The sequence below is a fragment of the Equus asinus genome, chromosome 2 (assembly GCF_041296235.1).
Source record: "Equus asinus isolate D_3611 breed Donkey chromosome 2, EquAss-T2T_v2, whole genome shotgun sequence".
Taxonomy (NCBI): Eukaryota; Metazoa; Chordata; class Mammalia; order Perissodactyla; family Equidae; genus Equus; species Equus asinus.
The window spans coordinates 47,151,886-47,176,711 of record NC_091791.1 but is presented as its reverse complement, the minus strand read 5'-3'; the positions used below and the strand labels follow the sequence as shown (position 1 = coordinate 47,176,711).

The window sequence follows — 24,826 nt, the reverse complement described above, 5'->3', positions numbered from 1 at the left end:
AGCAAAGAATTGCAATTCAGGGTCTGCAACAATGGTGAGCCACCTGCAAGTCCCTCACAACAAGGGGAGGGGAAACTTTTATAGAGGGGAAGAGGAAGTTGGGAGGGCTATTATAAACAAAGAGTCCATTGGAGGAGACTGGGAGTTTGAAGTGAAGGGGCTTTTCATCGGCTGAGTTGTGGCACTCTTTCATTGGCTGAACATCATGCCAGTCAAGAAGAAGAAGAAGTTCTTCTTCCTGTTGGACTCTGCTATGATGTAGGGCATGAGAGTTCCCCCTTTTGGCCTCCCTACTCCATTTTAATGAGGTTTCTGTTTATTAATTTCCACAGGATCCTCTAATAATAAATCAAGTATCTGCTGACATCACAATTTAGCATTTGGCAATGTATCTCATTATATTCTTTTGGACACAGTGGAACAATGTGCACCAGGTAACGGAATAATTCAGGAAATTATTAAATGGCTAACAGGTACACTCATAAATTACTAACAAATAAAAGAGCTTTAACTTGAAAAACCCTTTCTCTTTTTGAGGAAGATTGGCCCCGAACTAACATCTGCCACCAATCTTACTCTTTTTGCTGAGTAAGACTGACCCTGAGCTAACATCTGTGCCCATCTTCCTCTATTTTGTATGTGGGATGCCCGCCACAGCACGGCTTGATTAGTAGTGTCTAGGTCTGTGCCCAGAATCTGACCAGTGAACCCCAGGCCACCTAAGTGGAGCACATGAACTTAACTATCATGCCACTGGGCTGGCCCCCTGAAAAACTCTTTTTGGCCATGTTTTGGTAACATTTCATCTGTGACTTACACTTGTTCACCTTCCAAACACATATGAGTAATGACACAGAACTTTGATGGTTAGCTAATAGGTTGAATAATAAGATAAGATAAAAAGCTAAACAGATGTTAATGCATTACAATAATCAATCAGTTTTTAGTAAATGAAACTGAATAGGGAAGACCTTTAATGTTATGTACTCACACTAACACATACATAATGTACAATCCTAGAATGAGAGAGCTGTGTTTCAAAAGCCAGATGTTGCTATAACAAGCAGTGTTTAGCTGGCTAGGACTTAAACCAAGGGTCAGTAAACCATGATCTGCAAGCCAAATCCAGCCCTGATGCTGTAAATAAAGTTTTCTTGATGTATGGACATATCCATTTGTTTATGTATTATCTACAGGTGCTTTCTTACTACAACAGCAGAATTGAATAGTTGCAACAGAGACTGTATGATCCACAAAACCTAAAATATTTTGTCTCTGGCCATTTACAGTGAATGTTTATAATCCCTTCCTGAAACCAAGGTAGCTTAGTGATTTGGCTACAAGGAAAACGATTTTCTCCTATAAGCTTAGTTAGTGAGAACCTTGCTTTTCTCTAGTTAGACCATACCAGAAGCATAGTTTTCATTCATATTTTAACAGGAAGAGGTGTCTAAATATAAGACACTGGAATCATAAAAGAGTTCAAAGTAATATTGCCAAGTGTGGTTGAAAAAACTGGGGGTGTTTTTTTCTAAAGAACGTCAGGATAATTTTGGCAAATAAACTGCATCAAAGTTTTGTGAGTCTGTCATGTGGAGGGATGGTTTGCTCTAATCTTGGGTAATTTAAAATGTAAGCTAAGAGACTATGAAGTTTTCAGCAAGGCATATTTTGACTGAAATCAGCAGGAACATTCAAATATTGAGAACTACCTAAAAATGAAAAGGGCTGCTTCTGCAGAGAGCAAGCTTTTTCCTCCCAGATAGACCACCTGTGCACATTGTAATTAGGAGATTCATGAAAGTGATAATGTTGACATAGCCACATCCACAGTTGGGCTTTTAGTGGTTCAGATTAGAATAAATACATGCTATATTACACAAATCTCCTAGAAACTCAAAAGAATCTTGGTCTTGGGCTACAAGTAGATAAAAGTATCCCTAGTTAGATTATAGACATGTGTATACTTTGAAGCTATTAATTCTTAAATCATAACCAAAATAATTATGCTCCCTTTTTTTGATAAAGTATTTTAAAGTAAACTTTTCCCCTCATTACTTAAAGATTTATTTAAGATTTTTTTTGCAACTCCTAATTTCAGCTCCTCAAATCAACTTTTGTACATTTGATGGATAATCTGATCATTTGGTGCATAGAAAATGTAAATATGGGATTTTTAATGAATACTATTTTTAAGTAGTTCTAGGCTAAACAGCTTGACAGTTTTAATAAAAGAGAGTATATTGAATTTATGCTAAAGTTACATCCCTGAGAGTCTCTGACTACCTCTAGCTAAGCATAGAATTATGTCAAAAATAACAAGAAGTCTCATTTGACATGATTTGTTGATCACTAAGCTCAGTGAACCCACTCCAAGGTGTATGTGAGGGATGGTCAGTCTGTTTTCCCCTTATTGCTAAGGAAGAGGAAATAGTTTTCTTGCCTATGTCTCCAAGGACAGCACTGAGCCCCACAAAGCAAACACATGAGAACATCAGGTAAACTGGATGGATCTGTCGTTACGTAAAAGCACATTGGATTTAAAAATCTGTAATTCCTAGGCTGGATGTTTCTTGATAGGTATATTTTTCAGTTCAGGTATCTTTTAAAAAAAATTCTGCTATGTACTTCTATTTTCGTTTTCCTTTAATGTTTTCGTGTCTCTAGGAATGAGCAGTTTCTCTATTTCTCTCCCGGCAATTCATCTCCAATGCTGACATGGGCACAAAGACCTTATGTACTGTGTTGGGAAATATTTTGTGTCTTAAGAATAAAAATTCTCATTAGAGTTAGTCAATGCATCACAAATATTATCCTTCCTGGCAAGAGGAACACAGAGCGCAGACACTGTGTTGGGCTATGGTTCTCAACGGAAAAATAAAGCTTTTCAAAATGTTAGTCATTGCCGCGGTGGATGTTTCTTTAAGTCATTTTTACAACCTGTTTTGATGGATTCTAAGAATCTGTATTACATTACTTTTTTCTATGGGTTACTGTTAAAATCATATTCATAATATTAACTATCCGTCACAGAGTACTATGTACCAACAATACAAACCAGAAAGTAATTTATATTTAACCCTCACAACAATCTTGCAAAGTAGGAATTATTACCTCATATTGTAGATGAAAAACAGACTAAGAAAGGATATAAATTGCCCACATCACAAAATTAGCAAGTGGTGGAGCAAGATTGCAAACAACATCTGCCTGCTTACAACTTCAGTAATTTTTCCTTCACCATATGATGATGTTGTAAACCTTTTTGGTTTTAGGTTAAATGAACTCAACTTCACATTAAAAAATATACCCATAAAGTAAGTGGACATGACTGTGAGTATGACTGTAATTATAAGAGAGCCTGCCTTGAAACCTTTGAACATAAGACAATGCAAAGACTGATGGAAAATAGAATAATGTGTACAAAAGGGGCACGTGCCATCTACCTGGGCTCAGTGGGGGCTTTCAAATGGGTTCTGTGTAAATGTGCCTGTGTTACATATATTTCTATTTCTTTAGATTTTCCTTGAAAACTTCCAGATCTGCCTCTGATGGTGAAGAGTTTCCTGTAAAACCCAACCTTTGATACAGGTTCAGATTCAGGCAAATTGTGAGTTCCTAGATAACAAAAGTAGCTAGTATTCTAACTAAATGCCCTAATATTAAATTAAGTGCCAAGCATTACTTTTGGCATGTATTAATTAGTTTAATTATCACAATTCTATGTTGCAGGTATGATCATTATCCCTGTTTTTCAGTTGAAGAAACCAAGGCACAGAGAAGGTAAATATCTTACCCAAGGTCATGTGGCATGTGGAAGAGTCAGAATTCATATCTCAGTTGTCTTGGCCTACAGTCTACATGCTTAACCACTATCTTAGACTGTTGTATGTGGATGCTGTGTCATTTAGTGATGTCACCTTGCTCCCGACTTTTCAAGACTACTCCTCTTAGATACTCTTCCATATTCCATAACTAATCATCCTGTTCCCCCTTTTCTCCCTATCACACCAAAGGTGATGTGTGCACAGTAGCTGAGATAAAGGAATTCATACTAAGGTGATGACGTGCTCAATTTTTAAAATTTTCTGAAGTTAAACAGATAGGTTGAGGGCTTTAATTTCTTCTTTTATAAAAGTAATGCTGAATTTTACTTTAATGCATAATAAATACAATTTGACTCATATTTCACAATCTACATGAGTAATATCATATCCTGTCATGTTCCACATTCTCACGTACTTAAAACATTAATGGTTTCTTCACCTATCTCTAACCAGCTGCCGCCTCTGCCCCTCAGATTTGTTATATTGGGTCTGAGAACAAAAGTTTAAAAAATTGTTCTTAAGTTTTAAATATTTCTTCTTTTTTTTTTTTTTACCTGGACAGAAATGATGACTAACCTGATTGCCAGCAAATGGCTTAGGTATTAAGGAGAACAGTCCTAATGATAATAGCTAATGTAAATCGGCACAGGCAAGTTTCAGGCTCTGTTGTAAACCATGTGCCACCATTAACCTCGTTAATTCCTATGACAAGCCCAAAAAGTGGCTCCCACTTTATTCCAGTTTTACAAGGAAGAAAACTAGTGCTTAGAGAAGACAAGTAACTTGCCTCTGGATTTGAACTTCAATCTGTTTATCTCTAGAACTTGACTTATGAGCATTATACCACCTTATGTCTCAAGCTTACCTTAAAAACCAACAAGCAAACTGAAGAAACAAAACAACAAACTATAAGAAAAAGTCTTTTCATTTTCTAGTTCAATACATACTATAATAATTCAAAAACTTCCATTGAATGAAAGAAGAAAATTAGACCAACTGCCCAGAAGCCAACTCATTTATCTAAGATCAATAAATAGTAGGAGATTATACTTTAGGTGATATTAGCAAAATATGTCTTTTCTTGGTTCCAAACATACTTTTAAATGTTTGCTACATGGAGAAGCATCATAATGTGTGCTACCAATTTACTTTAAGTGGGTTATGAATAGGAGAGGAAATTAGAAATAGGAAAAATATCTTATAATAGCCTTAAATGTCCCAGCCATTGATATTAAAAATACTAAATTCCAGCACTTCAGAGAGAATCAATATAAATAACAAATAGATACAACATTAACCTTTCCTACACCCCCAAGCAATTATTGACGGCTAGCTATGAAAATGAATCAATAATCTATTGGTCACATTGTTTCATTTCTCCACAATTATAATTTTATTTGTTATAGATAAAAGCCTTATCCTTTAAAAAGATTCACTTGGAAAAACATACAAAACAAGCTTGCAATTACTTTAGTATGAACTAGTTTACCATCCTATATTGTTCCATTGAGTTAGCTGAGGTCAGAGTTTCAGGATAATGAGAACATTCATAGAGTGAAGTAGAGGCATATTTGGAAATTCTTTAAAAATGAGTTTGGCTGTGACGAGGGCTGGGGTGAAGGGGAGCATTGCAGGGCATATGCAGAGGACAGGGTGACAGACAGACTCCCGAAGAACTTGAGGGCAGCAGGTGAGTGCCAGAATTTGGAAGGCAAGGAAGTGTCACCTTTGCACTATCTAAATTCAGTAAAGCATAAAAACAAGCATTCAACTGTTTTCCAACACGATGCTTTGTTACTTAGAGTGGCAGGATTTTATGGCGGTATTGACAGGAGGGAAAAAGTAGTTAAGAAATGCCTAAAATTGCCTAATATATTCATGACAGTGGGCCAAAAGCAGTGAGAAGTACAAAGACATACATTTTCGGAGATTATGGTCAATGTGGGGAATTAATATATTAATCATGTACAGAAAACTAAAATTCACTGAGGACTTGCCATATGTGCACAGTGCCAGACAGAGTGCTAAGCATTTTTTGTATATTCTCTCACATAATACTTACCTTCTTACTCTGAGGTAAGTACTTTTATATTTGACAGATAAGGAAACTGAGTCACAGATGAGGAAATTGAGGTACAAGGAGATTAAGTGACTTGTCCAAGAACATACAACTGCAGAGCGGCACACTCGAGATTTCAGATCTAGGTCTGAGGGAGAGATCTTTCTATCATTTGCATAAGTAAATATATATATGTCTAACTCACGAATAGGTCATTTGTTTATCCTATGAGCCAATAATGCAAAAATTAATTATAGGACTAATTTTTCAGCCTATTTTTGTACAAAGTTGACTTCATGATACCATAATTATAGTGTTTAAATATTGATTATGCAACATGGATTAGTATTATCTTCCTTAAGATTCCATATTGGTAAATATTTCCCTAATAATAATAATTTATTATAAGTCAGGAAGTATTCTAAGCATGTTATATCAATTAATCCTTTCAAAGTTATTGTAGTAAGTAAACGCATATCCCTTTAACAGATGAATCAGCTAAGCCTCAGAGAATTTGAGTAACGTATCTATATTTACACAGCCAGTGAGTAGAGGGGTTGCATTTTGATCCCAGCCATCTTGCAGCACTGATCTCATCTGTGTTTATCTCCCACAGTCATTGGGGGAGAGTGCAAACACATAGTTAGACCATGAATGGGTTCCAGCAACAACTAGAATCTTATCTTGCTCTGGGATTGAAAGAAAGACGTTATGATAATTTGGTAATACTATAATTTGAAAAACACAAAGAGAATAATTCACAAGGAAATTATTATGAAGTTTTCCAAAGCAAGTTTCTCTAGTGGCTTCTAGATTAATGTGTTGCCTATTCTAAGCAGTGTCTTTCCGCAGACAGATTTTCTGTGTAAGCAGAAATGGGCTTAATTTAAAGAGGTGCAAATGGTGGTAAGCATTTTATGTTCACTGCAGAGGTCGGCTGCCATTGGTTACTGTAGTAAAACTTCGTAAAGCTGCTCTGAGTCTCTTTGAAATTCATTTATAACAACAAGACTGGATACTTTACCATCTGCTGTAAATGTTTTCTAGGAGATTTAGTTACTCAAGTTCCCTACTTTCTGTAGTTTATTTCCATTCTGTGACTGTTTATTTTTTGAAATAATTTCAACAATCCAATCTGTTTAATTTGGCTGATTCCAAGGGAGTTTAGCTAGATCTAACCATTTAATCCAGCAGGCCATGCATAGTAGATCTGAATGTGCTACTGAAGAAGTAAAGAAACTGATTCCAGATCTCCAGATTTTAGAAATGCAAAAATAATTATCTCTATGGGAAAAACAAATCTTGATTGCTACCTTGGTAACAGAGCAAAGAGAGACAGTATCATCCTGGAGCATCCTGGTCAGCACTTTAGTATATTTAAATGCAAAAGAGGTGAGAGCTGTCTACTGATCACCCACGTGGTGAGGTATGGAAAAGATCTCCTCTTGAGAATGAATGAACAAATGAGCAAATGAAGTCCTATCTGTGGACAGCCAAAGTGGAAACCCACAGTTTGCAAACTCCTTAAGAATTTGGTCATAATTTCAATATCTCACTGAGATCTTACCCTCCATATGGACTCGACATTTACTTTTTTGTTTGTTGTTGGAAGGTCCTAAGTACCCTGGTCAAAGGCTGAATTCTTAAAGAAGAATAACAACAAAACACTTAGGAGACAACAGAAACTCTGTCTCTAATCCAAATGCTAATTTTTAAAGGTTTGATTAGGATTTTTAAAATTTTATTTTAGCGCATAACATGTTTTTCTTTCACAAAACACAGACATTATAACACAGAGCTAGTTAAAATCCCCACATTTTCCTTCACAAGGGCAGAGGCTGCCAGGCAACAGTAATCTCTAGAAACAGAAGTTCCTGCAAAAGCACAATGCATGGCTTTTTCTGACTGTTTATACAGGCATTAATAGCAATTTTTTTTAATCTTAGAAATACATCAATACAAGGTACTGTGACAGTGTTTGTATAGGTTTCATAGAAATTACTTGACATAAGCAAATGCATACTTGAACAATATTTAAGGTATATGGTAGCATTGTATAACTACTTTGAGAAATATACAGACTTCAACTAAATATTATAGCCATAATTCATGTTCATAGGAAAACTGGCCAAAGGTTTTGTCAAATTTGAGGCAGGAAAGAAAATAAAGGCCATGCATTGTACTGCAAGTCACCTGTTCTAAATTTTATTTCCTACAAATCAGCTTTCAAGGTATCACAGCTTTAGCAGGCCTCTACAGGAGCCTTAGTTTTCTGTTCTGTCAATGACGTTAGAGGCATTCATTGCTTCCTCCCTCCCATTGTGTCTGATTCCCCCACACTGGGGAATATGTGCTTCTCCCCTCCTCTTCTTTCTGGCTCTCCTTTTAATACCCTGATGCAGCAGCAATGGATGGCAGAATCGTTTCATTCAAACTCTCAAGGCAGTCAGAGTTCCACTTGAGTTCATCTGGCATCTATTAGAACAAGGTTAAAGCTACAGAAAGAGCTCCAACTCTATTCCTTTTAGCTGAAGGACAACAGAGGTGGATTTTAATATTTCCTTGTAGACTGCTGCTTCAGAGAAGGCACATTTTTGTAGTCACTAATGCTGAATAAAGGGACTTGGTTCCCAGTTCTTGTTTTGTCATTAGCCAGGTGGCTTTGTTAGCTTATTTGTTTTATTTAAGCCCTTTGCCTTTCTGTTAGTCTTGATTCTGCCCACTCATTGGTGAAATAGAATGGCGTTCTGCTAACTCTAATAGTTGCAGGATAACAGGAAAAAGCAAGTACTCTTTCTTTTAAAAAAGAAAAATTGTTTGAGATAAAAACTGGGTTTGGGCAATATCTACCATGTGGCAATTAGGCATACTCAGACTTTCAGGTTAAAATGAGGGATAAGAGTATTGTACACGCCTCCGAAATTCTCAGTGATTATTTAAAAAGCAGTAAGAAAGAAAAAGATACTGGGAAATTGTTTACAATCCCAATGCACATCTATCTGGATGACCATAATAATGGTAATTGCGGCCTTTAGGATGAAGAATTATGCTTCTTCCTGGGAATATAAATTCTTTAGGAAATTGGGATACAAATCCTAAAGCTAGAATAGGTTTCCACTGATCACGCTGACTTTTTCTTTGATGGTGTTCTTCCTAAATGGATTATTATTCCAAAGAGAGGAAAGAAGCAAGACAGAAAACTAGGGAAGCTCTGTGGAGCAGGCATTTGTAATCAGGATGTTATTTAGGGAGAAAGGCTTATGACCATCCCAGGCATTTATGCATATGATAGATAATATTGTGTGTCTTTCTTTCTTCCTCCATTATTATCAAAGAGAGAGCAAGTTTAATGGTATTAACACAAGAAAAAATAGTCTTAATTGGATTAACTAGGCCTTCAAATGATACTGACAGATACACCCCTTAAACAAAAGGGCAGCCCTGCCAGCCTTTTGTGAAATGGAAAAGATGTAGAAGACACAAAGTTTTAACAGAGATTAACGTATCCTTCCAGCATTGCTTTGCATGGCAACATTTTCCCCTCCAACCCCTCAACTTCCCTATCCTCAAGTCCTCAGGTAACAAACACAGGGCTGGACATTGCAATGGCAAGAATTCTGACAAAGGGTGTTTTATCAGAGAGAATGAGTTATATGCTGAGTGACAAATCATTTCTTGCTTGTTTCTTACTTTTCCATGCTGGCAAACTTTCCTACTGTTTTAGAATTGAGAAGAAGTAGAAAGCTTCTTTTCTGTGAAACTATAGGTAGATTTAACTCAATTCATTAAATATTTATTGAATGTATATAAAGGATAAAGAAAATTGATATAATATGGGTCCCAGACTCAAGGATGTTAATCTCCTCCCAAGAAGAATTCTAAGGGACCACAATCTCTCTCTCTACAACAGATTATGATGTTCTTTTTTCCTAAATCCAATGTAATAACTGTACATCTAGAAGCTGATGTAAAGGTGTGGAATAAAATTTAGACCTTTATTTGATGTAAAACTTCACTTGGAAAATGTATTTGTAGCAGATATTACACAGAATTTAAATGCACCTACCACAACTGGAAGGCAGTAAGAATTCATTATTATCACATACTCATGCAATCCAGTGCATTTATATGGAAATTATACAAAGGACCACAGCTAAATTAAGTAGCTTACAAAAACCAAGCAGACAATACGACAAATCTATACAAACCAAGGATATATATATGACACACCATCACTTCTGGCATATGCCATTGGTCATACAGACCAGCCCTGGCGCATTTTGGGAGGGGACTACACAAGTGCCTGAAAACCAGAAAGTAATGATCATTGGGAGCCATTTTACCGGCTGGCTACCATTGACTGCTCTCTGGACACCAATAATTCACACCCTGCTAACTATATCACAAGTCCCTAAAAACCTCACGCCATTACAGCATTAGCTTGAAGGCCAGAATCTTGTCATTTAAATTGGGTGTAGCTGCATAAATGGCTCATTGAGCATAGTTCCTTAAGTACAGCTCCTTGAGTACAGTTTCCTTCAATCTGAAAACCTGTGAAACTAAAGAGGTAAGTTATCTGCCTCTCCCACACCCATCATAAATGGTGAGATAGGCATAGCATAATCTCCATAGACACTCTTATTCAGTAAGGGAGAATGGGAGGCTTGCAAAAGTCACTGGTCCGTGATAGTTCTGAAATCCAGCCTGGAAAATGTTGGAATTTCCTTGATTAGGATTTAATTCCATGCCTGCCCAGAGATGACTCTCTGCAGTTCTCGGTTCCACTCTCTGGGCTCTTTCTATTCTTTGAGCCATCCATCTTTTTTCATGAAGGTTAGCACATGCTTGAGTCTGAGTAGTCTACTAGCCTATTATCTGCTTGAAGAAATTTTAGATCCATTTTGAAATATCTCGGTCTCTTTCAGTTCAAACTGTCAATGTTTGTACAGATGTAACTTTCCTTAAAACTTTAAGGGGTTACTGTGAATCTTATTGGGATTTGCTCTATTAAACAAAAGCTAACCCATTAATCTCTCCAGAATAAGTTTTTCTTTACCTTGGGCTTCTGTTGAAAAGGCTGTATGACAATATCCTAAGGCTCCAATGGGCTCTACTGTTTGATTGAGTGGATCTGAGAATTACACACTTTATATTTTAGAGGACCTTTTGTCTAACTGAATAGCATTCTGAAGCACCACCTTCGATCTTTCTGAAATCTAATCAAAGAATTTTACAGTTACATCTTTGGCTTCATCTTTAGGCCATAATTTCCTGGCAATGCCTTGTATTTGACCCGTGTTCAAAAGCCATTTTTCAATCTTAGCAACTTTTGCCATCTGTAGAGGCTGAGGATTTTCAAAGCCATCAAGTCCATTATTTTTCCCTTTATTTTTTTTACAGGGTAGACAGCCACAAGCCAGCACAAATGAAAAATCTTTTTGAGTCTGCAGAATAGTTTAACCAAAACTTTTTCAATGAATAATTATTGAGCATCAGCTTTGTGTTATACTGTTTATTTTCTGTTGTAAAAAGAGAGATAAAGTATTTACCCTCATCATGATTACATTAGATTAGATGTAGACAGATAATAAAGAGATTTTTTTTTTTATTATTTTAGCAAATACAAAGAAGAAATTGAATCAGAGCAACGAGCTAGTACTGTGTGGTATTCTCTATTTGAGGTAGGATAGTGAGGGAATGGATGTGATGACTTAAACAGAGTAATTAGAAAAGGCCTATCTTTGAAGAGGTGTCATTTGAGTTAAGTAATGAAGAGAAAGCAGCCATGCAATGGTCTTATAGTATTCCAGATAAGTAACAGTACATGCAAAGATGCTGAAGTGGGAAGCAGATTGGCATATTTAGAAAAAGAAAAAGGTTCAGATATAGTTTTCCTGCTTAGATATGGCTTAGATATGGGGCTAAAATACAGAAAAAATCTCAGCCTTTACCTAGAAGACAAATTCAGCTGACAATTTAATAAAATTTGCGATTTTAATTTAATAGCAATTTTGATTTCCCAAGAATTCTTAGGAAATTATTTGCTTAAGTTTATCTTAATATATTTTTCCTTTATTTAACTGAATCTCAAAAACATATTAATTTTTTATGGTATTACTATAACTGGCATCATAAAGATCTTATTCAACTGTATAAGTTATATCATATTCTTTCCTAGTTTTGTCATTTTCCACAAAATTTATATATTCTCTGTTCAGATTTGACAAGGCAAGGACTGAAAAATAGAAGGTAAGATTATCACAATGATAATTTCTAGAATGGTTAACTTTTCTTTTGTGATGACTTGTAAATATATGTCTGTATAAACTAGAAGTATTTTCCCCAAAGAGAAGACTGACCTTTTACAGTTCAGACTTTAAATACGCTTGTATATCTCTTTCCTGATCTTGAATTTTACTACCCTCCTCTCTCTATTAAATACACCACAAATGCTCATACTCACAAACATAGACTTAAACCATACATAGTATTGTTTACTATTTGAAAGAGAACACAGAGAACCATTCAGCTGTGATGGGAAGATTTTCACAGGAGTCTAAAATGACATAATAGAATGAATTCACATCTTTCTCATTACTTCTTTTCAAATATTTGCTTCTCTTTGGTCAGGGTTGGCTTTCTCTAATTTCTGCATACACATGCAAACACATACACACACGAATATTTTTAAGAAATCACATTAAATGTGTGAGTCATTATGGATAAGCAGACGGTTGTTCATGACTTTTATAATGTTTAAATTGTATTTTGATTCATTCTTGTAACTATAAATTTCTATATTAAAACATGGACCAAAAAAGAAAAGCCATTACTTGCACTTACTGAGCACACAAAAATTAACATGTAAACGTAGAAAACATAATTGCCAAATTATTTATGGAACTCTCCTTAGCATAAATATTTTCAAGGCTTCTTATGTATTTCTAGGTAAATCTAGCAGCAGATGAAATTAATCAATCCAATTAGAAAATATAAAAACTGTTTACCTAGCCCCAGGTCATTCACCAATAATGAACTAGGATGGGTACAGGACGACGGTCACTAGTGTAGATTTGAACTTATTGGGCATTGAGGTAGACGAAGAGCTTGTGGATATTGGAATTTAGAAACAAGAAAAAGCTTAGAAATACTTATCTATGATCAAGGTTGAGGTTTATTCAGTTATCACTTCCTGGAATAAAACTTAAAAATCCGGAAGATCAAGAAAAAAAGCACAGAAGTTATTAGATTTTTAAAATATTTTAACACTCTGCGAGGGGAATGCCATTTATGGTCTACTGCAGAAGTAGAACCAGAAGTTCAGGAAAGAACGGAAATTCTAACTAGCAAGTTCCTTTTCGATACTTTGTGCAAGGGTTGTAACTGGAGTCAGAGTACAGAAATCTGAAAGTGTGAATGATGAGGTGAAAGTCATTTCTGCTAGTTGGGGGGCTGGAAGACTTAAAAGGAAGGACTAATTATGAGTAGAGAAAATTTTAGGAGCGAAGACGTCTACCTAGAAGTCTAGCGAACCCTCACTTTTAGCAAAGAGCATCTGTATCCTGTTTTCTTTTTCCCAGGACCAGAGGAATAACTGACAATTTTTCTATTTTGAGTTGACCAAGGAAAAGGTCTTTGAAATGCATTTTAGTTATCCTTCATTCTCTGTCTTGAAAAGTATAGATGCATGCTGCTCTCCAATTGTAACTTACAAAGGATTCTTCTTGATTTGGGAGTAATATTCAACAAAGTCTTTCATAATGGGAAAGAAAAACTAATTTTGGCGCCCATATTTAGGAGTATTCAAAGTCAGAGCATGTGTGAATCAGAAGTCAAAAAGAGCCAAATACTTTTTAAAAATAATTACCTTTCACCTTAGCTATCAAATTTTAGGGTTAAAAAAATACAAGTTATTGGTGTAAAACTAAAGTTATCGGGTTTTTTTTTTTTAACATTATTATACACAACCAGGGTGACAGTATAAGTTCTTGTCCAAACTTGTCTTTAAAAGTAAAAGGGGGAGGAACAGATGCTTAGCCAGTCAGGACATCAAGACAACTAGATAAATGAAAACCGCCCATGGCAAAGCAAACATAAGGGTACCCTATACAGAGGCAATTGCCTCCTCTTTGTACATTGATTCTGCTGTCCTAATGCTGTGGCATGTTGAGAACCATTCTAAGTGGCATGTCAATCTGAAATCTATTTGTAACTCAGTAGCTTCTCTCCGTCTTATTATTATCTGTGTTTTTCCCCTCAGGTAAGCATATCACAGACTCATAAAAACCATACACAGGTGGCATCCGTCAGCACTTTCAACTTTCTCTCTGTATTTGATTAGAAAGCAGATGCATTTTCTACCAGACTAAGCTTGTTTCTTTTCATTTGTTGAAAAACAAATACATTGGATACAGAAATCTGAGAAATAAGTGGTTGCATAATTTCTTTATTTACAAAGGGCTGGAAATGGAACACTATTAGAATGTCTATAAGAAGACAAAAGCAAATATTTACATTTCCGTATGTCTGAAACTCTGCCAACATCCTCCTAGAAGCAAATTTCAAGAATGCTCTTCTTTTCCTTTAAAAGTTAATAATGTGAAAATTTTGATCTCAGCTTCTCTGGAGACACAGCAAGAAACTAGTCATTCAAAAATTTACATTGATCTCTCATCCAAATACGTTTCGACTGATATAACTGATTTCCCTTTTCTCAATAAACATATTATCAGTCAAGAGACATTTCCTGACATATTAATAGGGAATTCCTGCAGTCTGCTTGAATATTATTGTTCAAATATCAGTTTGTTAATTATAAACATATTTATTTGTGTATTTCTTTTTGATGAATACTCCACTGTTTGCTGCAGCGTTTTTTTGTTTTTTGTTTTTGTTTTTTTTTTTTTGAGGAATATTAGCCCTGAGCTAACTACTGCCAATCCTCCTCTTTGTGCTGAGGAAGAGTGGCCCCGAGCTAACATCCGTGCCCATCTTCCTCTACTTTATATGTGGGACACCTACCACAGCATGGCGTGCCAAGCAGTGCCATGTCTGCACCCGGGATCTGAACCAGCGAACCCCAGGCTGGCAAGAAGCGGAATGTGCGAACTTAACCGCTGTGCCACCGGGCCGGTCCCTGTTTGCTGCAGTTTTAAAGGAGGAAATAAATGGGACTTCTCCGTGGAGAGAGAAGAGGAATTATACTCACCAACAGTAGTGTATTCCAGAGTTCACTCCATCAGAGCTGTAAGTAGATGCTATGATATTTTAACCTCTTTCCAAATTGAAGCAGTAAAATATCTGGGAAAACCAGAGGCCAAGCAATGCATACATTTATTTGGTTGCTGTCAATAACTATACATAGAACAACTGTCTGAAATACGAATTTAAGCTGGAAATTAATTCCCAAAGTATCCATTTTATTTAGAATTAATAGTTTATGTTGATTAGAAGGATTCTATTAACAGACATGAATGTAATGAAAATTCCTCATATAATTCTGTTGATGAAGTGGGTGAGATCAAACGGATGGCTAGAAATAAGAAAGGCTTTGGGGAAGAGACCTGGTGGACAACAGGTGGGTTTGGACAGGCTTCCCTCTGAAAAAAGATTAAAGTAAAATCTGTTTTCACCCAAGTTGGAAGTGGGAAGAAACATTTTAGGGAGATGTAGCCATGACACAGACTATTGTTTCTTGTACATGTGTGATATGAAAAGGAAATATGAAGAGTCTGGGTACGTGACACAGGGATGAGGAATCAGAATTTCCATCTGGCTTACGCCCTAGAGGATATACCAAACCTCTTCTGAGTCAGAAAAAGTTATCTACAGGGACAGCGCATCTAGATGTTCCCTTCCTCCTACTATTTCATTGTGTAATTCAGGGTGAGAGTGACACTTGCTACCATTGAGTCCAGCCCATCTGATGACCATGTCTTCTCAGTTGTATCATCTAAGGGTCTTCCTCACACCCTCTTCTGCACCTTCTCTCTACCAACCAATCCATTTTTCACATTGCAGATCAGAATTATGTTCTAAAATATATATCCGATCATGTCACTTTCCTGCTTAAAATCATTTAGCGGATCTTCACCACCTGTAAGTTCTGAACTCATTAGGATGAACTGTCAGCATCTACAAGCTTGTCATGCCAAACTTTCTGCAGCTCCCCTAATGCTCAGTGCCTTTTCCATCTCTGATTTGCTAATGTTAGGTGTATCCTAAACCACTAAGTACACTCCAGAAATCTACATATGTGTCATTTTATTTATTCGTTCATTCACTGAATATTATTTAGTTACCTTCAGTGTGCACAGAGAAATGCTGGGACAGAGTAGAACAATGAATAAAACAGTCACAATCTCTATCTTCAAGGAACTAGGTAAGCAACCAGGCATTTTTTTTCCCCCTGCCTGGGTTAAATGTTTCTCTTCTAGCTTCCCACAGCATCCTATGCATATCTCTATCTTAACTCTTATCAAAATATAGAGAAATATCCTGTTTACTTTTCTGTAATCCTCATATACCATGAGCTCCTTGAAAGTAGGACAAAAATTATTTGCATTTTCATCCCTGGCACGTGACTTGGTTTTATAAAGTTTGTTGAATTTAGGAGTGCCTGTATGGTGTTTTGAAGATACATAATAATTGCCATCTGCATAAACAATGTGAATTATAAAACAACAGGTTATACTTAGGATTTCACATAAAAAGTCAGAATTAATGTAAAATTTGAAAAATTATTCTTAGAGAAGAATAAAAGTATAAATTATACCTGAGAAGACAAAACTGTACTAAGGATCTGTCTGACACATACACACACACAATAAGATTAGAGGGAAATAATGTGAAATGTACATAATATTAAGCAGATGGAGATGAAATAACTGGGATGTAAACTACACTAAGAATCTAGTTATTACATGGACTAACGCAAAGTATGGAGATGAAGAATTATAGGATGGACAAATGCTGATAATAAATGGTGAGGTATCATCAGACAGTGAGGAAAAATGATAATTTAGTACAGAAACTTAAGGATAAGAAATGCTTAAATGAAAACATGGACACGAGTTTGGTTAAAGAACATAAAAGACAAAGTTGTTGAAAAGAAAGGGGACTTTTCATTTACGTGTTTAAGTACATTCTGGACTAAAGCTAGTCAAGAGGACCTGTATTAAAAAAACAAAATGGCTGTTAACTACGTACCATTTGAGTTCTGAGGGGGTAGAGAGTTATTCGGAGTCAAGCTGGAGGAGAGGAGCATACAAGTCAGCGTGAAAAAGGAGTGGATTTTATGCAGGCAGCAGTGTTGGAGCATCTTGTGGATCAAAGCTATTCCAGCAGTATAGCAGCAGGGAAGAGTAGCATTAAGATATCAGATAGGTAGAAAGAGCCTGAAGCCAGTGAGAGAGAGAGAAGACAGAAGGTGTGCTCACAGGAGGCCATCAGTTCAAGGTCAAGGAGAGATGTGGAGAAATAGCAGCTGAGTCAAGTGACTTGGAGAGTTGAGGTAGGTACCGGCTTCTTGGAGGGGTCAATCAGGAGCAAACGGCTACAGGGAGAATAAAAAACTGTATCCTCTGCTCACGCTTTGTTGATGGTTGGCTTTTGAGTTTTATAATCACTACTGAACAAAAGCGAGAAAGGGCTTCTACCGATGATGGAATATTTGCTAATTCTCAGGCCAAATACATCTGCACAGATAAGAAGGAGATTAAAAGAAAAACCAGCAATGAAATGAGAAGAAACCACCCATAAAAATAACAGCAGGGCACACAAAGAGCAAGGGCAGAACTTCTACTTATGTCAAATGATGATTACACAGGGTTAGAACTAGTGTGAAGATGCAACCCCTACCCACCATCAAAATCTTTAAAAACAATTATGCAGAAGAAAGGATAATAGATATTACTCAAAAAGCAATACCACAAGTGTTTCAAATACATCATCATCAACAATAAAAATGTACTTAAGGGTTTAAAAACCAAAAACCTCTCACTCATAAGTGAGGATATCGGTTAATTTTAATTGATTAAAAGCTGTCAAACAATAGAAAATGGCTTTTGTCTATTTTCCATCCGTTTGGAAATCTATGAGGAAAAGCCTAGGAGCGGTATCAATGCTCAGCATGTAACCTGTAGTAGAGAGATAAAGGCTGCAGATGAGAAGGTGAAAACAACTAATACTAACACTTCAATGGGCAGATAAACGATGCCAAATAGAAATAACCATGACAAAAAATAAGAGCCATGAATCCATGTGACTACAAATAATGTATATAACAAAACTTCCAGAAAAAGTGATAACCGTGATAAAGAATGAACATACTTACCAAGGAGAATTAAACATTTTTCTCAAGTGTCTAAACTTAAAAAATAATTTAATTTATGTATTAACATTTTATATTTACTAACTATTCTTGAAATATTCCTGGGAACAACTATGTTTGACATGTGTAGACATTTACAAAAATACACGATATATGATATCTTTTTTGTACACAATTTGGGACCATTCTCCTTTGAAAAACAACTTCTGTCTGACAATCTGCTTTTAGATTTTTGTTCAAGGGAAGCCACATTATTGCATTAAAACCCAAAGGTCAGACATCTGTGAAACATTGTGTTAAAAGCCAAGAAGCTGAGGCAGAAAAATTCTTTCTGCTTCATCTCACTATAAATTGCAGATCAAACAGTGATCTGGATTGACAATGGCTATACCATCTGAAATGAACTGCGTTCCATTTAACATCTAAAATGTCATACTGGCATTGTGTGTGACTTTAATTTCCAACTGCCCAGGCTTGTACATGGTATTTGTACCCTTCAAATATGCTTTTTGACCTTCAAATGATAGGATTTTATACCTAGAACGAACAAGCAAAAGTTTGTTACATTCACTGTAGCCAGTGATTGCGTATTTGCTTATTCATTTATTTTTTTAAATATATTTACTTTGTGAATAAACACAAGAAATATAGTTTTGACCACTTTTAGCAGATGGTAACTTACAAAGAAGAATACTTTTAGCATTCCATGAAATGGGCAATCTTTGAAAACAGGAACTTGAAACCCATTTTCTCAGCAGAATCAAGAATAAACAGGTATAACTCTAATAATTATCATATATTCGGTGTCTACTCTATGCCACATACTTTATATTGATGGTTGTTAAACCTCACAATACAGTTGTTTAAAATGTCCTCAACTTTTTTATTCTCTGAAAAGAGCAGATTACTATGAAGATAAGATAAAACCACCATTACAGAAATTCATTTTGAAAAAGCAAATTAAAAAAGGAGAATGTTTTACGTCTTGACTTTCACATAATATTTTCCCAGATTCCTTTCCAATACACGTCCATCTAAAAGTAATGTTAAAGAGGAAAAAAATCTTTATTGGGAGCTCCTATTAGTGTAAATGAAAATTAACCAAACGATAAAAACTTCTTTATGTAGAAGTGATAAGGATGGAAGAGAAAGCACAGGTGACTGAACAGAGGCAATGTTCATAAAGCTAAAGGATGGGCTTTGGAGTCACGCTAGTCTTTGAGAATCAGGCCCACCAATTATTAGTTTTGTTAACCTGGAAAAATTCACTTCTCTGAGCTTCAATTTCCTCATCTAAAGATGGGATTGATGATGCTTACCTCAGAGAACTGGTCTAAGAAAAATATTAGGTAATGCCTGAAAGCAGACAAATCAATGTAAAATCAACAATGTACATTCTTTTCGTACTAAAATCATTTTTAAAAAATGAGCTGTACTTGTTGTCATGCAATCCGCAAAATAAGTATCTCTCTCCCTGTTGTATCAGGCCATCCCACAGTTTTTCTAGCCATTTTTCTGGCCTGAGTTATATTCAAATGTTTAACAACACATTCAACGTGGGCACTGACCAATCGGAACCAACAGGAGCTGTGATTCTAGAGAACTCCTGCTATGCCAGGCACTAAAACAGTTTCTCAGTGGTGGTTGGGAGTAAGGGTGTCTGGAGTATCTCGGGGAAGTTCCTGACGTGGCGAGGGCAGTAAAGCCCTCTTCAGCCAGTGCTACTGAAGAATTCAGTTTTTTAACAACCAATACAGCTATACTAGTGCAAACCAGATGAATATCAAGCCTATTTATTTTCTTGGCATTTTAAAAAACCTAGTTTGGTATACTAACAAAGTTTCAATACCTCTTTCGATTTAATGTTCAAGATTGAATGTAGCTCATAAAACCTGACATGGAAAAGATGAAGATGGCGGAGCTGCTCAGCTGCGTGATATTTCTACCTACACTTCTACTCCTTCTCTATCGCTCCCTGTCTTCCCTCTGGCTCCTACCAGAGCGAGAGACGAGGGGTGAGCTACAAAAAAGGCTTCTCTGACCATGACTCAGTATTCTGGCATTGGTGCTCTCCATGTGTTCTTCAGATCCCCCCTCCGCACTGTTCCCTGAGACAGGCAATGCCATCTCATGCTGATCTCTTTAGATTTCCTCTCAGTCACTCTCAAGGAGAGCTCTTCCTGTTGGAGACACAGTGCCCTGGAAGGTTGCCTCTTTGGGTGGAGTCACTCTGAATCTCATTTAAGTCTCACAAGTTCCTTCTGTCTCATCAGACTCTGCCCTTTTGCCCCTCTTCTTTATAAGTACAGAGCTCACCCATTGCCCTTTTCTTCTCAGTCTCGCATCAGAGGCAGCTCTGGCCAGCCTGGCACCTTTTAACTTTTCAAGGTAAGAGTCTGGCACCAGCCGGTAGGTTCTATAAATGGCAGAGGACACAAGTCATGTTTTCCAGATAGTTCTTTGAACTGTTCTCTCAGAACTCCCGCTCAAAACTGAAACCCAAGGGAAAAACGTCCTATTTATTATGCTATATTTTTGAATAAGAAAAAGGAATACTGTTTTCTCTGACTTTGTCCTTTGGCTAAGAGGAAATCACCCTCCTCAGAACTCCTCCTCAAATTTCTAGTCACATTTTATTCTATCTTATATAGATGAACTTTCTCCCAACTCCAAAAAAGTTAGGTCCCAACAGTCTCAACTAGGGTTTGCCCTTTTCGGTGATTTGAGACAAAATAGTAGGCTGTGGCCTTTGGCCTTGAGAAGCCCACGCCCCAGGAAGCCTCTCATTTGTTTTTGCTACAACATCAAGAATGTAACCAGTTAACAGAGGTTCTGCTGCAATTTCAAATTTTTATTGTACCTCCTGTGCTCTTTGTCTTCCTTTCAGCTGATTTGTACTCTCTCCTGTTATAGCCATTCAATTCTACGCATCCTTGTTCTCTGCATGGCTTACCTGATCTTTCATCTTTTTCTTTGGCTTCATCTCTTATATGACCATGCCACCCAAAATGGTCAAAAGCAATAGTGTGTTCAAGATTGGGCATCTCCCTTGAACTTTATTTCAGCTAGCTTCTTTTCCTTATTTTATTATAAATTCATATTCAAGCAACTAGTTATTCTATGCTTTATTCACAATGGTAAAAATTTGGAGAAAATTTCAATACACAATAATAAAGACCCATGAAATTCTAAATAATATAATACAAGTAACAAATAAATGTAAATATACAAAATTGATACATAAATTGCAATGGGTTACAAAATAGTATGTTCAGGATGAAAAGAAGTTAAATTTGATTGATAATTAAAAATACATCTTCTACCAATTCTCAGTTTAAAAAAATTGGGAAACAGTAACATTTAGCTTTAAAATAGAAAGGAAAAAAGAAATGAAAGATTCAGAAAACAAGTTCCACAAATCAATGTCCTGAAAAATTAGAGATGATTTTATTTTTTAACCTTTGTTTCCAATATTTATCTTTTCACAAAGCAATAAACAATCACTAAAGAAGACAAAAGCGAACTCATAACATAAAAACAAATTAAACGTACATAAAGGATAGCCATAATTAGACAAACCCAGAGAGAACCACTGTATCCCCTGAGTACACACCTTTTTCAAACACATTTTCAAGTGTAGGTAGCTAAAATTCCTATATGTGTGAAAATGAATTTATAAACCACCTGCGCCACTTACACAAATAGATAGAAGGAGTAGATAGAAGGAAGGCCAAAATTTGAAAGTTCTTGATAGTCCTCCTAACTTCCAACAGAAATAAAACAAGTATAGATGCGTAAGTCTTTCCTTTAGCACAGGCATATATGAGACTTTGGATGTGTTGATACGAGTCCTGAGCTTAGCAGAGTGGAGAATAAACTTTCTCTGCAGGGAAAAATAAGGGAATTAAGCTTTGGAGAAGATCAAGGGATTAATAAAGTCAGAAAAAATAACTATGTTGGTAGATATTAAGGGGTGGGTGGGTAAGTGTCTAACTATGTCGTGAGTACGTCCCCTGCTTTACTGTAATTCTTTATTAAAATTTGCAGCTACACAGAAATACTTCTGGCACTTTCAGAGTTTAACTAGAGCTAGGGTGGAGAGGTGAGGGGTAAAAAGGACTTACATGACTGGTAAATGGTCTGGTTCTGTTTTGATTATGTAGAGGGAGAAATCAAAGAAATAGATTGAGTTCCACATACAAAGAAAGTCTCAGCAGAAGATAGTGGATAACCATAACAATTATAAGAAGAAGAGTCCTGGCTTCCAGAACTCATGAACACAAATAACCATAAGAAGGAAGCCCATAAAGAAATTCACAGAAAAATTTTAAAGGTTATTAGACTTCCCTCAAATAATAAAAGAGATGGATTTAGTATCTTATTAACACTAAGGATTTTATGTGTTTAATCTAGCTGAAATATATACATCTCATCATAAAAATAAAATTATAACATGAATGCTATATTGTCTCTTACCATAATTTATTTATTTAAAACCCCTCATTCTCTACATTTCTATAATCTTAATTCTCTGAATATTAAAATATCACAGAACAAAAATAAGCTGCCAGTGAGTTAATTGTAAAAAACTTCAGGAAAATAGCTTAAAATCTGAAAGATATGCAAATATGCTTAGGGGAAACATTTTCTTTAATAAAGTATTGTTTTACTTCAATTTTCTTCTAAATTATTTTCAGAAACAGTATTTGTGTTGGATTTGATTTTGTTCATAGTGTCATGAATCCTCTTTCTAGATTGCTAAGGACAAAAAGAATAGCATGAAAGTCTTAGGCTATTTTAGTAAATGTGTGGGCGGTGTTATGCTGAGATGATTGTGTACATATTGTACTACAAAGCAAATAAGTAATATTGCTATTTTGGGAAAGTGGGAGTTCACCCATGAGAGAAAAGTAATATAGTTTCAAAGTTGAAGAGATTAAGCAAAAACCTTGGAGTCCTAAATTTGAATTGCAATTATTACTGTGAACTCATGATGTATTTTACCATTAACAAAAATGCGTTGGTTACCATTAACAAAATAAAATCCTAGATATATGTGTGGTAGACTGAATAATGGTACCTCAAAGATGTCAACTCCCTAATCCTCAGACCCGCAAATGTTAACTTATAAAGCAAAGGGGTCTATAGGGCAGATGTAATTAAGTTAAGGATTTGGGTGTAGGAAGATTATCCTGGATTATCCAAGTGGGCCCAATACAATCAAAAGGGTCCTTATAACAAGGATGCAGAGTTAAGAGTCAGACAGAAGGCGATATGACCACGGAAGCTGAAGAACTGAGGGCGATTGGAAATCCTCTGCAGCTAGCTTTGAACATGGCAGATGGGATCAGTAGCCAAAGAATGCACGCGGCCTCTAGAAGCTAGAGAAGACTAATAGATTCTCACAGCTTCCAGAAGGAATACAGCCCTTTAGATCCATTTTAGGCTTCTGACCTCAAGAGCTGTAAGAGAACAAATTTATTCTTTTAAGCCACTGTTTGTAGTAATTTGTTAGTGTAACAACAGAAAACAAATACAGCATCTCCTGAAAAAGATCTAGAAATAATGACAATAATTTCAAATGAGTCCACTAACCACTTAGATTGCATCTGAATAGATTGTATCTGAATAGAATTTTCTACCAAAAGGAATCAGTCAGGTGTCCTTAAGAAATGGCTGATTGAAGCGTGGGTCAGAACAGGTACAAGATATTCCTAAGAACATCTTGTAAAACCAGACAACAAACATGATATTGAAGGTTACTAGGATCATGTCAAAAAGTCCCAGAAACCAATTTGAAAAGCTTCTCCCTCGTAAAATTGAGGCAATTTGACCATCAATAAGAATGATAACTGCAGTAAATTAAAATTCATCACACATATTTAAACCTATGCATGCATAATGATATCAAAACAAAGCCAAGAAGTTAAAAGAAAAAAACGAAATAAAACAAAAAAGCTCATTGGTCACTATTAGAGAATGAGAGGTAACTAACTCATTGTATTTAAAACTGAGTAGGGGGTGGTCCAGTGGCATAGTGGTTACGTTTGTGCACGCTCTGCTTCCGTGGCCTAGGGTTCACAGGTTTGAATCCTGGGCGTGGACCTAGCACCACTTGTCAAACCATGCTGAGGTGGCATCCCACATAAAAAAAAGAGAGGAAGATTAGCACAGATGTTAGCCTAGGGCCAATCTTCCTCACCAAAACCCCCCAAAAACAAAAAAAAAAACACAACTGAATAATAAAGGGAAGCAATCAAGAGTTTAACTCTTCTTACTATACAAAGTGTACTTCAGTGCAAATAAATAATTGATAGGAAAGTTACTTTTTATAAAATTATGCCAATTTGTTTTTAATGAAAGAATGATAGAAATAGAATATCACTATTATCCAACTCCTAATAATGTAGCGGCTTATAGAAAAGATCATCAATGGCTGTTAGCACTTAATAAAGAGAGACAATCAGATATCATGTATCTTCTGATAGAAATGCCTATGACCTAAGAAATGCTCCTGCCAAAAAAAATGGACCTGATTCCATAAATCTAATTTCATTTTTTTCCCCAGAAATATAGGAGACAATCTAACATGTTACACGAATCTGTGAG

The 24,826-nt window shown here is 36.0% G+C and overlaps 1 long non-coding RNA gene across 1 annotated transcript in view; it reads left to right on the top strand.

Moving 5' to 3' along the window:
• Window positions 1–296: 296 nt before the first annotated feature.
• Window positions 297–24,826, top strand: part of LOC139040801 (uncharacterized) — a 49,271-nt gene continuing 24,741 nt past the window's right edge. Inside the window, exons 1-4 of the long non-coding RNA XR_011495133.1 lie at window positions 297–434; window positions 3,520–3,610; window positions 3,733–3,783; window positions 14,796–15,132. This is a non-coding gene — a long non-coding RNA (uncharacterized lncRNA). The remainder of the gene's footprint in view (window positions 435–3,519; window positions 3,611–3,732; window positions 3,784–14,795; window positions 15,133–24,826) is intronic.